This window comes from Bos indicus, chromosome 20 (genome assembly GCF_029378745.1).
Source record: "Bos indicus isolate NIAB-ARS_2022 breed Sahiwal x Tharparkar chromosome 20, NIAB-ARS_B.indTharparkar_mat_pri_1.0, whole genome shotgun sequence".
NCBI lineage: Eukaryota > Metazoa > Chordata > Mammalia > Artiodactyla > Bovidae > Bos > Bos indicus.
Window position 1 is genome coordinate 33,923,252 of NC_091779.1, and position 16,769 is coordinate 33,940,020.

Sequence of the window (16,769 nt, forward strand, 5' to 3'; positions counted from 1 at the left end):
TTATGTTATGTTTAAAAAGTCTTCTTTTGGACTTTTTAAGATACTATCACCTCAGTCTTTTTTTAAGTGTCATTTTCAACAAAGTTTACAAAAGACTATTTTAAAAAATGTGAACTTTATTTGTGAGATTTAAAAATCTAACTCTCGGGTAAAACAGAATTATCCTATGATATTTTGTGCCCAATTTGCCAAATACACTTACTCTGCAAAATATGAAAATATTTGTTTTATAACCATATATGTGTACTTCAATGTACTGCTGGCTTTTGGAAATGTCTGTGACTTAAAATAGCTGCTTAAAAATAGATTTAGCTTGTATTCATCCTTGGTCCTAACCAGTAGCATAAAATCTTTTTTCCCTAGAGGCTGTAATTTTTCTTTTTCACCCAAGGCACATAGCATTTCAAATAATTCAATATATAAAGTAGAAACAATAATTCTGGAAACATCCCTCATTGAAAGTGATGAAAGATTTTTCCTGGGTTTCTGCTAGATATTCCCAGTGGTGTGTGGTGCCTCTCTGAAGTCAAATTTAAAAACCCAAATCTCTTCACCCTTTGTAAATCTCATAATCCTCATAGCATAGATGAGGGAAAAGCTCCATTTTGTGAGTGAATTCAGTATTCCATTCTTTCTTATGTTTCCCTTCCCTTCCTCCCACCCCTTGTTTATTTTTCTTTCTTTTTTTCTCTTCTGGATGACTGACTGCAGGAGAGGTTGGTTTCTTTAGAAGCCCAGAAGGACTGCAATCCTAGGCCGTGAGGTAGGGCACCTGGAGATGAGCACCACTGGAGGCCTGAATGGGAAGGAGCAGAATGACTGAGATGATGCTCTGAGCATTCTCATCGCTGGAGGGACCCTCGTCGTCACTGTCCTCAACAACCACGGGATGGAACCAATGTGTGGCCTGGATGCCTGTGGGAGCAGTAGCCAGCCAGCATGTCAGCCACTGTGACACTTGCCGGTGGCTGAGAAAGACTCAGGAACTTGAAGAATGTGTGTGGGACTACATTTATCTTGAATTTTCTGCATCCTCATATACCTTTTGGCTTCTCCAGTGGCTCAGTGGTAAAGAATCTGAGTGCAATGCAGGAGACGTGGATTTGATCCTTGGGTCGTGAAGATCCCGTGGAGGAGGAAATAGCAACCCGCTCCAGTATTCTTGCCATGGACAGAGGAGCCTGGTGAGCTACAGTTCATGGGGTTGCAAAGAGTCTGAAGTGACTGAGCAACTGAGTGCACATGTGCACAGATACACACATACACACACACACACACACAGAACACACACACACACACCACACACACACCCCTTTCTCAGACCTTCAACAGCTAACTTCAGCTCTTAGCATTGCAGTAGACCTAAGCCCAGTGCGGCTTCCAGGATGAGGCAGATATTTCCATAGTTTAATTTTCATGGTGAGATATTTCCGTGGCAAATTCAGTTGAATCGTGAATCTAACCACCAAGCGATTATTGTCTCTTGCCACCCTGTTCTATTCCCCATCCCCCGCCCCCATTTCTCAGTTTCTCATCTCTTTCACTTTATGTTATGTGATTCAGAAAGGAAAAAACAAGAGCTGGTCCTCACTGTACAGAGGGAGTCAGGCTATGATGTGAGACATGAGCTCAAGTCCCTCTGTGACACTTGTTCTAAATCACATGTGCTGATTAGACTCCCACGTTGCATCTTGTTTTTGAAGAGAGTGACCCTAATTGACCCAGACTTTCAATGGCAAGTAATATTTTATCCAGACACTGAACTGTATAAAGGAAGAAGGGTTATGGGAGGACAGGGAGACACAATGGCCCAGCATGGAGTCAGCATCATGTTTATGCTTCAGTTGCTTTTTCCACTAAGCAGTTGAGAATTCTGTCTGGATCAAGTGAAAGGAGGAGATGGGACATAGGAAAAATATTTGCAGGGAATTTGAGAAACTTTTCTGCTGAATAAGATTAAGAGTTAATCATTGTATGGTTTATAATAGGGAAATAATTATTCTATATCATTTTTGAGATTTTAGAAAAAATACCCTAAGCCTAATTTCAACAATAAATTAATCCACTGGTCCAAGTGTTTATCCATTACTCACTCTCTGCTCAGTACTACGATTGTCAGGAATGTGACCATGTTGGCCATGATCCCTAACCTAATTATAAGAACGGAGACTAGAAATGTTTATAAGGTTAGAAAAACTAAAATAATTTAAATTATTCCCCTGAGACTCTGGGTGTAGGACTGGAAAGTAAATCAGTCATTGGCGAACACATATCAAGACTCAAATCCTATGCCTGAATGGTCTTTGAGAAGGACAATTTCAAGATCTTAGGTCCTCACTGAAATATTTATTTTGTACATGAAGTAGATAAGGAGACAGAGTGTGGAGTTTCTTTTTGAACTTTCTTTTACCAGCCTTGGTATGTGGATGACATAGTTATTGTTAAGGAGCATGTAGTATAGTTCAGATTTAAGTGATAGGACAGACAAAATATAATTTGTGGGATGAATAGAAGCATTTAATTGTGTCTAAAGCACCTCTTTAGGGGGCTGGGATGTCAGATGAAATGCTCACAGTCACCACTTCTGCGTTTCCTTTGGTACAAAGATCTGTGGGTGGAGAAGGGAAGGAGGTTGCTCACCCGGTAGCCTGGGTGAGGCCGCCAACGGCTGATCTTTCAGATTACATTGTCGGCACTGCTCTGGCAAGTCTGCAACTTAATTTCAGTGAAGCAAAATAAATATGAGCAAACCTCCAGGCAAATGAACATAACGCCAGAGGCAGTATACAGTAGGGAAAACAAAATGGGATTTGGTAATCTGGCAGCCTTAAGTGGGACTCTGTGCTCATCACTCATAAACTTAGCCTGTTTTTTTTTTTTTTTTTTTAATTAATTGCTTATTTTTGGCTGTGCTGAGTCCTTGTTGCTGCATGCAGTCCTCTAGTTGCAGTACACAAAATTTACCACTGCAGAAGTCCTGAGCAGGCTATTGATACACCTGCTTCTTTCACTACAAATCCCTGAAAGGTAGATATTTTGTCATTTAAAAAGTGTTTTTATGATGACAAATATAATCAATATTCATGGTAGAAAAATAGAAGAACAAATAGAAAACCAAAATTACCCTTTATTCAAATATCATAGCCCTTAACATTTTGTAACATCTTTTCAGGTTTTTCCTTTTGTGTGTGTATGTTTTGCTGTGCTTAGTCATTCAGTCGTGTCCAACTCTTTGCAACCCCGTGGACTATAGCCCATCAGGCTCCTCTGTCCATGGGGATTCTCCAGGCAAGAATACTGGAGTGGGTAGCCAGGCCCTTTGCCAGGGGATCTTTCTGACCTAGAAATTGAACTGGGGGTCTCCTGCATTGCAGACAGATTCTTTACCAGCTGAGCTACATCTTTTCAGATTTTTCTCTTTGTGTGTGTGTGTAGTTAATCAAAATTGTTATTTCATGACCATGTCTTATTGGTTCTTTTTATTCTTTGTGCTTGGTTTAATGAATGCACAAGTGAATAAATGGCCTCAAACTTCTTGGTGTTGAGAACCTTCCTAGAGAAAATAAGAACAGTGACAGGAATGATGACATCTAGAGTTCTGAGGATTGAATGAGATACTGGCTCTGTAGTGCCCATTCATTGCCACTGAAGCTCTTACTGTTATTTTATTTCTCACTGAAAAGAGAGAGAGATGCTAAATACTCTGCTTCAGGGAATTTGAAATTATTCATGATGGTCTTTAGTTACAGTTTGGAATCAGGCAGTAAGTCTAATACAAGATGTTTATTACTCCCAGAGTATGGGAATGGATTGTGACTCCAAATGTAGGCCTGGTGTTGTACGGCAAAGGGTGTCACTGAAGTCAGAAACAGGGAAGAATGTAGTTGGTTTCAGAGTGCTCTGAGAGTGGTAACTTTGTTCTCAAGCCGTTTTTCAAGTAAGACACAGTTCGCTCTCTGATAATACCAGGTCTGTGATTCAAGCTCCATCATGTTAAGATTCCCAAGTGTCCTTTTCTTCCTTGGAAGCATCTTTTCTACAGGTCTCTTTCTAAAGAGCTGTTGTGGGCCTGGATTGTGGGGGTGAAGGCGGGGCATAGGAAATACCTTTAGTGAAGCCGTGCTCAGAGAGTCCTCTAATCCTCGAGCCTCCCTCTCTCGTTGGTTCCCTTCCTCTCTAGGGTTGGAGCTGTAGCTGGGCAGCTAACATGTATCGTGGTATCAAAAGTCAACTGTTTTCCACATATGATACTAAGACCAAAAGAGATTATATGAGCTTCCCTTTTAAAAAACTTTTTATTTTGTATTGGGGTATAGCCAATTAACAGTGTTGTGATAGTTTCAGGTGAACAGACCTTTATACATATACATGTATCCATTCTCCCCCAAACTCCTCTCCCATCCAGGCTGCCACATGCCATTGAGCAGAATTCCCTGTGCTGTATAGTAGGTCTGTGCTGGTTATCTATTTAAAATATAGCAGTGTTTATGTGTCCATCCCAAACTCTCTTAACTGTTCCTTCCCCCTGACCTTTCCCCTGAAATTATGTGAACTTCTTAATTAACTTCACATAGCTGATTGGTGGCATTATTGGGTTTAGAACTAAAGGTTCTTAAGAAGCCATAAAATGTGTAAGAAAGAACACATTTTGGAGTCAGGCTGCTTTAGTCTGAAACCTGGTTCTGCTAAAGGTCCTTCAGGACCTCAGAATCTCTTTGAACTTCATTATCTGTAAAATCAGAATAAAATACCTAATTTATATTTGTTTCTTTGTGCCAATATAATGAATTACCTTAAACATAGTGTGTTAAATCAACAAAAATTATTTTCTCACAGTCAGTTCTAGAGGCCAGAAGTCCAGAATTAAGGCGCCCGTGAAGCCCTGCTCCCTCTGAAGTTTCTAAGGAAGGATCCTTCCTTGTCTCTTGAAAGTATCTTGGGGTGATTGTCAGCAGTCCTTGGGGTCGCTTGGCATATAGCTGTATTCTTCCAATTTCTGCCTCTGTCATCACATATTCTTTTTGCCAGAGTAGATTGGTGTCTGTGTCTTCATAGGATCTTTCTATAAGGACATTGGTCATTGGATTTAGGGTTCAGTCTGATCCAGTATGGCCTCATCTTAACTAATTACATCTGTGAAGACTGTTGCCAGTCACATTCTGAAGTTCTGGGTGGATGTAATATTTTGGAGGAATACTATTTGGGCTTCTCTGGCAGCTCAGATGGTAAAGAATCTGCCTGCAATGCAGGAGAACCCCCTTGGATCCCTGGATTGGGAAGATCCCCTGGAGAAGTAAATGGCACCCCCCTCCAGTATTCTTGCCTAGAGAATCCCATGGACAGAGGAGCTTGGTGGGCTATAGTCCCTGGAGTTGCAAAGAGTCGGACATGAGTTAGCAACTAAACAACAATTTAATTCAGTATACCAGAGGGAATAGCACTGCTGCAAGGATTAAATAATAAACTCTCTGTAAACTATCTAGCATGGTTGCCAGCATATAGTAGTGCTCAGCAAATCCAGTTCTCTTCCTTCCTTTCCTTTGTAACCTGCAGCCCCATAATATCCCCACTTGGCCGCTTAGAACTCTTCCAGATCCTGAACTCATTTTTTTCCTACTCAGTGAGAATCTTCCTCTTTCTGAAGTTATTCTCTGATGTTCACAACCTTCTTCAATGACTGGTTATAATTTTTTTGTGCATTTGTCCTTCCATTCAGATTCTGTTTGTTTGCAGCTTTCCTAGTTTTAGTTTTCAAAAAGTTTTACCATTCATATACTTGGAGAAAAAAAACAACAGCAAAGTACTACAGAATATAGTGTTAGCAATGGGATTTTTTCCTTATTTAATTAGCAAAAATAAAGAAACATTCAGTTTTGACAAGGATACTGTAAAAAAGTGAACTAATAACTTTGTTGGAGGTCAGTTAACTCGCATAATCTTTTCCAAAAGTCAATAAAAATATACCTTTGCTTTATAAATCTTAGGACTAGGTGTCTGTTCTAAAGTAATTTGAAATACAGAAAACACAACAAATACTCATCAAAACATGATTTATAATAGAAAAGCATTGGAAGCAGCTTAAATTCCTAATAGTAGAGGTAGTTTAGATAAATCAAGTTTTGCCCATTTGAAGAAACATTACAAAATTATTAAAATAAGCATAGCTATCATAATAGATATCTATGATCTATTAAGTGAAAAGATTAATAATTGCATTCTTATTCAGTTATAATAAGCATATGGTATAATGCCAAAATGATCTAAATTTTTTTCTCTTGTAACTTTCCTATAATTTAAAAAATATTGGTAATTTAAAAGTGAAACCACTAATATAAGGAGATAATCTGTAGAGTTGGGTAAGAAGTGCTGTAAATGTCCCAGCCATGTATTGGGAGCTAGGTAGGGGATATGATGCTTGTGGCATTAGGGGAGACCAGTTGGAGGCAGGTGTCATTTATCAAATAGCTTAGGACAAATCGTATCATGGGAAGAGTAATCAGTCTGGTGATTCCTGCCTACATTGCCAGTAAACTGGGCTCATGAGTGATGGGGCCAGTTACTAACACCTGACCATAGATAACCTTCTCCATGAAGTAGAATTCATTTGGGTGGATATTAATTATTGGAGGGATGGTGTAACACCACCTGCATCAAGAGAAATCTAGAAAGTTAAAACAAAGATAATAACAAATTGCAAAACTTTGTTGGTTTGGTTTCCATTTTATTCACATTTCTGGTCAATACATAACAGGCTTTTATTTCCCCCCTGACAAGTGAAAAAAATGAAAACTATGTGTTGGGATAGAGGGTTTAAGTACTCTCAGTGGGTTTAAAGATTATTAAATGTTACCGTGGCCTTTGAGTACAGGTTTCATAAAGATGATCTGGCTTTAATGACTCATCTTTCTAATACTGGTAAAGTCAAAGAAATCATTGCTTATTGTCTCCATTTTATTGCCTCATGTATTAATAATTAACTTTACTCATTTGTTTGGAAAATATTTATTGATTCTTTTTACAGTCTTAGACTTGATTTCTTGTGAAATAGGATATATCATGAGTGAACTTTCTGGATTTCTATTTACTGAGTTCACTATTAAGATAATTTTAAACTTCAAAAATAAGGAAGAGAAATACATCATTAAGTTTAAATTCCATTGTATATTCTCAAAAAAGTGGTTTTCAAAATGTCATTGTGTGCAGGAATCACCTGGGAAGCTTGTTGAAAGTGCTAGTTCCTAGGCCCTAACCCCAGAGACTAGAGGTATGGTCTGAACATCTACATTTGAAACAAGGAAAGCAGAAGATTCTGATGCAACTGGGCTGCTGTTCATCCTCTGAAAAATGAGAGACAGCCAATTGAGGACATGTGTCCAATACCAATTTCCTTAAATATTTGGGGTTGAATGTTAATCTATCACAATAAAAACAAAACAAAACAAATGCAATAAAAATGAAAAAAAAAAAAAAAGAAATATTTGGCACTGCCTACCAAGACATGGTTTTTCTTTTCCTTCTTTGGAGATATGTAAGAAAAACCTACACCAAGCTGTAGATGATGTCAGCCTTTCTATTCCTAGCACATATTTGACACGTAACCCTTTATTTCACAATAAACATGCTGAGACAATGTTCTTTTTGTTTTTAGAGCTGATGATTGCCAGTTAATTATATTACATATTGAAGGAAAATTAATAAAGTATGCATGCAGCCACAGCTAGCATTTTCAATATTATTATCATATATGAGTACATTTCAAGCACTCTAATATTAGAATCAAAATTCTGATAATGGAATGTTTATTGTGAAAACCACATGTAATTCTGTTGCTAAGAATGGATTTTAAGATTCATTCATCTGAATGAATGTGGTGTCTGAGCTATGAAATAACAATGCTTTTCTGTTAATGAGTCACTTTCTTCAGTACATCGGTCTTCTGTATTTTTCTTTCTTGATTTAGTTAAAAAAAATCTTAAAATGATGTACAGGTCAGCTAAGCCTGGCCTTTCTTCAAAGTTGATTTTACCTTCTGAGTTATTGAACATAATAAAATGAATATAGGTTCTAAATTAAAAATGTGCTAAGTCAATGCTTCTTAAACTTTCATATGCATAAGAATTACATACTACCTAACATGTTCATTAATATTCAGATTTATAGCCCTCCATAAATTCACATGGCCCTCCATGTGAATTCATTAAATCTCAAGTGAGGCCTTGGAATTTACATTTTAACAAACACCCTGGTACTCTTGATGCTGATGGCCTTCCTTCCATACTTTGAAGAATCACTCTAAGGAATTTTATGAAACAGCTTAAGGGAGTTTATTTCCAGTAACCTATGCTTTAAAACCATTGAAGGAACTTATTTTGAACCTTCTTTAGGGATAATGAGAGTTTGGCAATACAAAAGGAGCCTTGCAGTAGCATAGATTTTGCATTTGGATGGCCACTAGAAAAAGTACATCATCATGTTTCTTTTTGGAAAACCATATTTTGTAACACTTGGCCTTTGGTGAGACTGGAAATTAGTAGGATATCCAAAATGATGATGGTGAGAGAACCAAAGGAGTGACAAAGTGTGACAGTGGTGAGTGGTAATTATGCTACGCCAAGCTTCTTACATGTATTAACTTATTTAACCTTACAACTATTCCATAAAGGAGATGTTTTTATTTTGCTAGTTTTACAAATGGGGAAATCGAAGCAGTTAAAAAGTTCAGTAATTTGGTCTTTTCATAGCTTGTGAGAAGCAGAGCTAGGATGGATGAGAAGCTGAGCAGTCTAACACAGGATCTGGGTCTCTACCACTGCACTGGGCCACCAGTAAAGGACTGGTTCTCTGGGAATCTTATTTATGTTTTGACTTTTTGTATGAAGTGGTTTTTATATAAAGAGCTTTTTTTAAAAAATTATTTTAATTGGAGGCTAATTAATTTAGCCTCCAATTTGTAGTGGTTTTTGCCAAACATCAACATGAATCAGCCATGGGCACACATGTGTTCCCCAAACAGAAACCCCTCCCACCTCTCTCCCCATCCCATCTCCCTGAGTCATCCCAGTGCACCAGCCCTGAGCACCCTGTCTCATGCATTGAACCTGGATCGGCGATCTGCTTCACATATTGATAATATACATGTTTCAACGCTACCCTCTCAAATCATTCCAGCCTCGCCTTCTCCCACAGAGTCCAAAAGACTGTTCTTTACATCTGTGTCTCTTTTGCTGTCTTGCATATAGGGTCCTCATTACCATCTTTCTAAATTCCTTATATATATGCGTTAGTATACTGTATTGGTGTTTTTCTTTCTGACTTACTTCACTCTGTATAATAGGTTCTGGTTTCATCCACCTCATTAGAACTGATTCAAATGCATTCTTTTTAATGGCTGAGTAATATTCCATTGTGTATATGTACCACTGCTTTCTTATCCATTTGTCTGCCGATGGACATCTAGGTTGCTTCCATGTCCTGACTATTGTAAACAGTGCTGCGATGAACATTGGGGAACTCGTGTCTCTTTCAATTCTGGTTTCCTCAGTGTGTGTTCCCAGCAGTGAGATTGCTAGGTTGTATGGCAGTTCTATTTCCAGTTTTTAAGGAATCTCCACACTGTTCTCCATAGTGGCTGTACTAGTTTGCATGCCCACCAACAGTGTAAGAGGGTTCCTTTTTCTCTGCACCCTCTCCAGCATTTATTATTTGTAGACTTTTTGATAGCAGCCATTCTGACTGGCGTGAGATGGTACCTCATTGTGGTTTTGATTTGCATTTCTCTTGAGCAACAGTTATAACTAGACATGAACAACAGACTGGTTCCAATTATGTCAAGGCTGTGTATTGTCACCCTGCTTATTTAACTTATAGGCAGATTACATCATGAGAAATGCTGGGCTGGAGGAATCAAGATTGCCAGGAGAAATATCAATAACCTCAGATATGCAGATGACACCACCCTTATGGCAGAAAGTGAAGAACTAAAGAGCCTCCTGATGAAAGTGAAAGAGGAGAATGAAAAAGTTGGCTTAAAGCACAACATTCAGAAAACTAAGACCACCGCGTCTGGTCCCATCATTTCATGGCAGATAGATGGGGAAACAGTGGAAACAATGGCTGACTTTGTTTTTCTAGGCTCCAAAATCACTGCAGATGGTGATTGCAGCCATGAAATTAAAAGATGCTTACTCCTTGGAAAGAAAGTTATGACCAACCTAGATAGCATATTGAAAAGCAGAGACATTACTTTGCCAACAAAGGTCCGTCTAGTCAAGGCTATGGTTTTTCCAGTGGTCATGTATGGATGTGAGAGTTGCACTATAAAGAAAGCTGAGCACTGAAGAATTGATGCATTTGAAGTGTGGTGTTGGAGAAGACTCTTGAGAGTCCCTTGGACTTCAAGGAGATACAACCAGTCTGTTCTAAAGGAGATCAGTCCTGGGTGTTCACTGGAAGGACTGATGTTGAAGCTGAAACTCCAATACTTTGGCCACCTGATGGGAAGAGCTGACTCATTGGAAAAGACCCTGGTGCTGGGAAAGATTGAGGGCAGGAGGAGAAGGGGACAACAGAGGATGAGATGGTTAGATGGCATCATCGACTCAATGGACATGGGTTTGGGTGGACTCTGGGAGTTGGTGATGGACAGGGAAGCCTGGTGTGCTGCGGTTCATGGGGTCACAAAGAGTTGGACATGACTGAGCCACTGAATTGAACTGATAATGGGTGATGCTGAGCATCTTTTCATGTGTTTGTTAGCTATCTGTATGTCTTCTTTGGAGAAATGTCTTTTTAGTTCTTTGGCCCATTTTTTGATTGGGTTGTTTATTTTTCTGAAGTTGAGCTGCAGGAGTTGCTTGTATATTTTTGAGATTAATTCTTTGTCAGTTGCTTCATTTGCTATTATTTTCTCCCATTCTGAAGGCTGTCTTTTCACCTTGCTTATAGTTTCCTTCTTTGTGCAAAAGCGTTTAAGTTTAATTAGGTCCCATTTGTTTATTTTTGCTTTTATTTCCATTACTCTGGGAGGTGGGTCATAGAGGATCCTTCTGTGATTTATGTCAGAGAGTGTTTTGCCTATGTTTTCCTCTAGGAGTTTTATAGTTTTTGGTCTTAAATTTAGATCTTTAATCCATGTTCGAGTCTATTTTTGTGTATGGTGTTAGAAAGCATTCTAGTTTCATTCTTTTACAGGTGGTTGACCGGTTTTCCCAGCACCACTTGTTTAAGAGATTGTCTTTTCTCCATTGTATATTCTTGCCTCTTTTGTTGAAGATAAGGTGTCCATAGGTGCATGGATTTATCTTTGAGCTTTCTATTTTGTTCCATTGATCTATGTTTCTGTCTTTGTGCCAGTACCATACTGTCTTGATGACTGTAGCTTTGTAGTATAGCCTGAAGTCAGGCAGGTTGATTCCTCCAGTTCCATTCTTCTTTCTCAAGATTGCTTGTATTTCCATACAAATTATGAAATTATTTGTTCTAGTTCTCTGAAAAATACCATTGGTAGCTTGATAAGCATTGCATTGAATCTATATATTGCTTTGGGTAGTGTACTCATTTTCACTATATTGAGTCTTCTGATCCATGAACATGGTCTATTTCTCCATCTATTTGTGTCATCTTTGATTTCTTTCATCAGCGTTTTATAGTTTTCTATATATAGGTATTTTGTTTCTTTAGGTAGATTTATTCCTAAGTATTTTATTCTTTTCATTGCAATGGTGAATGGAATTGTTCCCTTAATTTCTCTTTTTGTTTTCTCATTGTTAGTGTATAGGAATGCAAGGGATTTCTGTGTGTTAATTTTATATACTGCAACTTTACTATATTCATTGATTAGCTCTAGTAATTTTCTGGTGGAGTCTAGGGTTTTCTATGTACAATATCATGCCATCTGCAAACAATGAGAGTTTTACTTTTCTTTTCCAATCTGGATTCCTTTTATTTATTTTTCTTCTCTGATTGCTGTGGCTAAAACTTCCAAATCTATGTTGAATAGTAGTGGTGAGAGTGGGCACCCTCATCTTGTTCCTGACTTTAGGGGAAATGCTTTCAATTTTTCACCAGTGAGGATAATGTTTGCTGTGAGTTTATCCTTTATGGCTTTTATTATGTTGAGGTATGTTTCTTCTATTCCTGGTTTCTGGAGGTTTTTTTAATCATAAATGGATGTTGAATTTTTCAAATGCTTTCTCTGCATCTATTGAGATAATCATATAATTTTTATCTTTCAATTTGTTAATGTGGTGTATCACATTGATTTGTGGATATTAAAGAATCCTTGCATCCCTGGGATAAAGCCCATTTGGTTATGATGTGTGATCTTTTTAATAGGTTGTTGGATTCTGTTTGCTAGAATTTTGTTAAGGATATTTTCATCTATGTTCATCAGTGATATTGGCCTGTAGTTTTCTTTTTCTGTGGCATCTTTGTCTAGTTTTGGATTAGGGTGATGGTGGCCTCATAGAATGAGTTTGGAAGTTTACCTTCCTCTGCAATTTTCTGGAAGAGTTTGAGTAGGATAGGTGTTAGCTCTTCTTTAAATTTTTGGTAGAATTCAGCTGTGAAGCCATCTGGTCCTGGGCTTTTGTTTGCTAGAAGATTTCTGATTACAGTTTCGATTTCTGTGCTTGTAATGGGTCTGTTAAGATTTTCTATTTCTTCCTGGTGCAGAGTTGGAAAGTTATATTTTTCTAAGAATTTGTCCATGTCTTCCAAGTTGTCCATTTTATCGGCATATAGTTGCTGATAATAGTCTCTTATGATCCTTTGTATTTCTGTGTTGTCTGTTATGATTTCTCGATTTTCATTTCTAATTTTGTTGATTTGATTCTTCTCCCTTTTTCTCTTGATCAGTCTGGCTAATGGTTTGTCTATTTTATATAAAGAGTTTTATAGAAATACGAATTCTTACTCAGGCAAAGTCATGAACTGTGTGCGAGTTAGAGCTTTTTGATCTATAGTTGTTAAGATTTCTAGAGCAGATCAACATGAGAGAAAAATGAAAGTACTGGCAAAGGCATTTACTTAAGTAGTCATTTTCTGGAACATTCCCTGTCAGAAGTAATAGCTCTAATGTTTTCACTGATGTGAAGTTGCTCAGTCGTGTCTGACTCTTTGCGATCCCATGGACTGTATCCTACCAGGCTCCTCCATCCCTGGAATTTTCCAGGGAAGAGTATTGGAGTGGGTTGCCATTTCCTTCTCCAGGGATCTTCCTGATCCAGGGATCAAATCCAGGTCTCATGCATTGCAGGCAGATGCTTTACCATCTGAGCCACCAGGGGAGCCTGTTTTGAGTTTTTAACTTACTTTAGAGTCTTTAAGGATCATTTAGCTCTACAATAAATGTTTCTTCAGTGAATGAATGAAGAATTGAGTGGATTCTTCATATGCAAAGGGATGTTCTATAGGCCAATCAAGACAATAATTTGCATAAACACCCTTAGAATTGTGAAGAGGACTTTAGAAGTAAAATCTAGAGAGTTTAGACCGCATAGTTGTGGTCCAGTTTCAGCCTCCAGGGAAGGGACAATGGGAAGACTGGGTCCACATGCCTAGGTGGGATGAGCTATGTCCCTAGGCCTCAGCCTGAGGGAGGATCTAGGAGTGGAAGATGGTTTCCCAAGCAGCATGGATCTGCATTGCACCAGTGGGTTCTGTATTAGTATGCTATTGCTGCTGTAACAAATTACCACAAACTCAGTGGCTTAAAACTGAAATAAATTTATAATGTTAAGCTCTGTAGGTCAGATGCAGATCTCTCTGGACTAAAGTTAAAGTGTCAGCAGAGCTGTCTTCATTTTTGGAATCTCTTGGAGAGAAACTGCTTCCTTGCAGTTTCCTGCTTTTAGCAGCTGCCTGTATTCCTTGGTTTATGTCCCTCTTTCTCCATCTTTGCCAGGAATGATGAGTTGTTTTTGCATTGTATCATTCTGATTTCTTCTTCTGTTTTCATCTTCCACTTTTAAGAATGCTTCATGCATGTGCTGGACCCACTCAGATAATGGAAGATGGTCTTTCTAAGGTCAGTTTATTAGCAACTTCAACTGTCTGCAACTTTAAAGTCCTCTTTGCTATGTGGTTGTTGTTCAGTCACCAAGTCATGTCCAACTCTTTCCAACCCCATGGACTGCAACATGCCAGGCCTCCCTGCCCCTCACCATCTCCCAAAGTTTGCCCAAGTTCATGTCCATTGAATTGGTGATGCCATCCAACCATCTCATTCTCTGTCACCTTCTTCTCCTTCTGCTTTTGATCTTTTACAGCATCAGGGTCTTCTCCAGTGAGTCGGTTCTTCGCATCAGGTGACCAAAGTATTAGAGCTTGAGCTTCACCATCAGTCCTTCTAATGAGTATTCAGGGTTAATTTCCTTTGGAATTGACTAGTTTAATCTCCTTGCTGTCTGAGGGACTCTCAAGAGTCTCCTCCAGCACCGCAGGTTGAAAGCATCAATTCTTCAGCACTCAGCCTTCTTTATAGTCCAACTCTCACTCTGTACATGACTACTGAAAAGATGATAACTTTGGTACCAGGGAGTAGGAGATGGACATAGATATTTTGGGGAGAGGTGAATGGGGAAAAGAAGCATATTCCAAGACATGGTGCTTGATCATCCAAGGCTATTGTTTGACCTGAAAGGAAAGCCTCCTCCTCTTGTTCTTGGCAGCTGCAGATACTGGAAGAACAGTGATGGTGGAAGGATGGTGAACTGGTTGGCAAAGTGAAGAGGGAAGTGGTGGTATCATACCTAGAAGGGCTGAAGGATCCTTGTTGGGTGAGGACTCACCTTTTAGGCATCAATGTCATGGAGTTGTTTCTGATGTTTGTAGGGAAGAAAGGTATGAACAGTTTTTCTCTTAGTAAGGGAAAAAACCAAGCTTCTCACCAGGTCAGACAGAGAGGGATGGGTGGGGAGGAACATTTATAGCGTTGGAATCCCAACTAAAAGAGATGGAGCCAAGTATGAGCCATAGATGTTTTTGATTGAAACTGAGCCTCCCTCCCTGCCTCCCTTCCTTCCTTATTTTCTTCCTTCTAGATCTCAAATTTGTGCTGTCTGTGTGTTTGGGGAAACAATGATTACATAAGCTGTTCTTATCTAAGCAAGTTATCTATCCGTAAGGTTACAGTTAGGCTTATTCTAACATAAAACACTAATATAAAAGCAAAACTTTATGCACATTATCATTTAAAAAATCTTATTACATGCTGTCAGTAATAGCTAAAGCATTAAGTGAAAAAATAAAGCATGATTTGCAGCGTCAGGAAGGTGTTCTGGAGTCTACTTAAAAAAATGATTCTGTTGATTATTGGAGGCCTTTGTTTTTATAAGTTAAGCAAAATGGAAGTGGTTAATTTGGACTCAGGAGAAGAATCATATGACTTTCCAATCGAAAAGAAACATACATTAGACTTCTATTTGCTATCATATAAATCATGCAAAATGCTGCCTGTATATCTATTCTAAGACTTCATTTATTTTTTTCTCTCCAAAGCAGACCAGACTTATCTTAGGTTGGTTTGGGTTTACATGCTTACCTCATTTTTGTTGTTTGGGTGTCTACATACACAGAATGATGGAAACAGTCGGGGACTTGCTTGACACGAAGCCACCAGCTATTGGAAAGCGTGCTTTGAATGAAGGCATCCTAGGCCCCATGAGGGGAAGAGGAAGCCACAAAGAGCATCAGAATGTGAAAATGTAGGTCACAGCTGCTACCCTTGCGGGGAGAACATACTTTCATGCCGCTGAAAGCATGGGAAGGAGGCAGGAAGGATATGCACCAGGACACACATCATTCTCAACTACAAAGGGTAGAAGTGTGTGTATCTTTGACTTTCTTTCTCTCTCTCAATAGAGATAGCTCTTTCGCATGATCATACTTGGAGGACACAGTGGGTGGGCTAGCTGGAGATGGGGTGGCATGGGCAACAGGCTTCCTGTGATGAGCTACTCTGTAGATTTTAAATTTTTCCAATGACTTTTAAGGCTCTTTGCATAAACACAAAGCAAAAACAAAACCGTAAATAGGCAAAACCTCAAACCTTTAGCAAGTCTCTGGCCCAAACAAGCTTATTTCAGTGTAAAGTAGAATGGCAACATTTAAAGGAAAGGTGGGGCTCTTTGGGAGAAAGGGAGGGTGGGATGATTTGAGAGAATAGCATTGAAACATGTATATTGTCCTATGTGACATACATAACCAGTCTAGGTTTGATGCATGAGGCAGGGTGCTCAGGGCTGGTGTACTTGGATGACCCTGAGGGACGGGATGGGGTTAGGGAGGGTCAGGATGGGAAACACATTGTACACCCATGGCTGATACATGTGAATGTATGGCAAAAACCACCACAATATTGTAAGCTAATTTACCTCCAATTAAAATAAATAAATAGAGGAAAGGTGGGTGGCAACCTGGTGAAGAAAACTCAAAAATAGTCATTCAGTAAGAAGAATGTCTTAAATTCTCTTTTTTATCTACCTTTGTGCTTCCAATTTGTCTGGCTCTAGGTGTCTTAAGTATATGTGTAAGTATATGTGTAACTCTGTGTAAGGGCACTGGGCGTTTTGCAAAGTGGGGAGATTTTTTTCATACGTATGGCACTTTATCCAAATCCCACTTGGCTCTTTAAGTGCTTCTTGGCTGAAGCTAACACAGCCCCAGGTGCCTGTGCTGATGTGCTCTCCCCCCGTCGGTCTCTATGGTTCCAGCCCTTTTTGGCCAACGTCTCCTCTCCTCTGGGGTTTTGATGCTTCCCAGAGCTCCTC

General features: G+C 39.0%; 1 long non-coding RNA gene across 1 annotated transcript in view; it reads left to right on the plus strand.

Annotated features, from left to right (window-relative positions):
- Positions 1–16,111, plus strand: part of LOC139178011 (uncharacterized) — a 60,634-nt gene extending 44,523 nt beyond the window's left edge. The window contains exon 3 of the long non-coding RNA XR_011562438.1: positions 712–16,111. This is a non-coding gene — a long non-coding RNA (uncharacterized lncRNA). The remainder of the gene's footprint in view (positions 1–711) is intronic.
- The last annotated feature ends 658 nt before the right edge of the window (positions 16,112–16,769 follow it).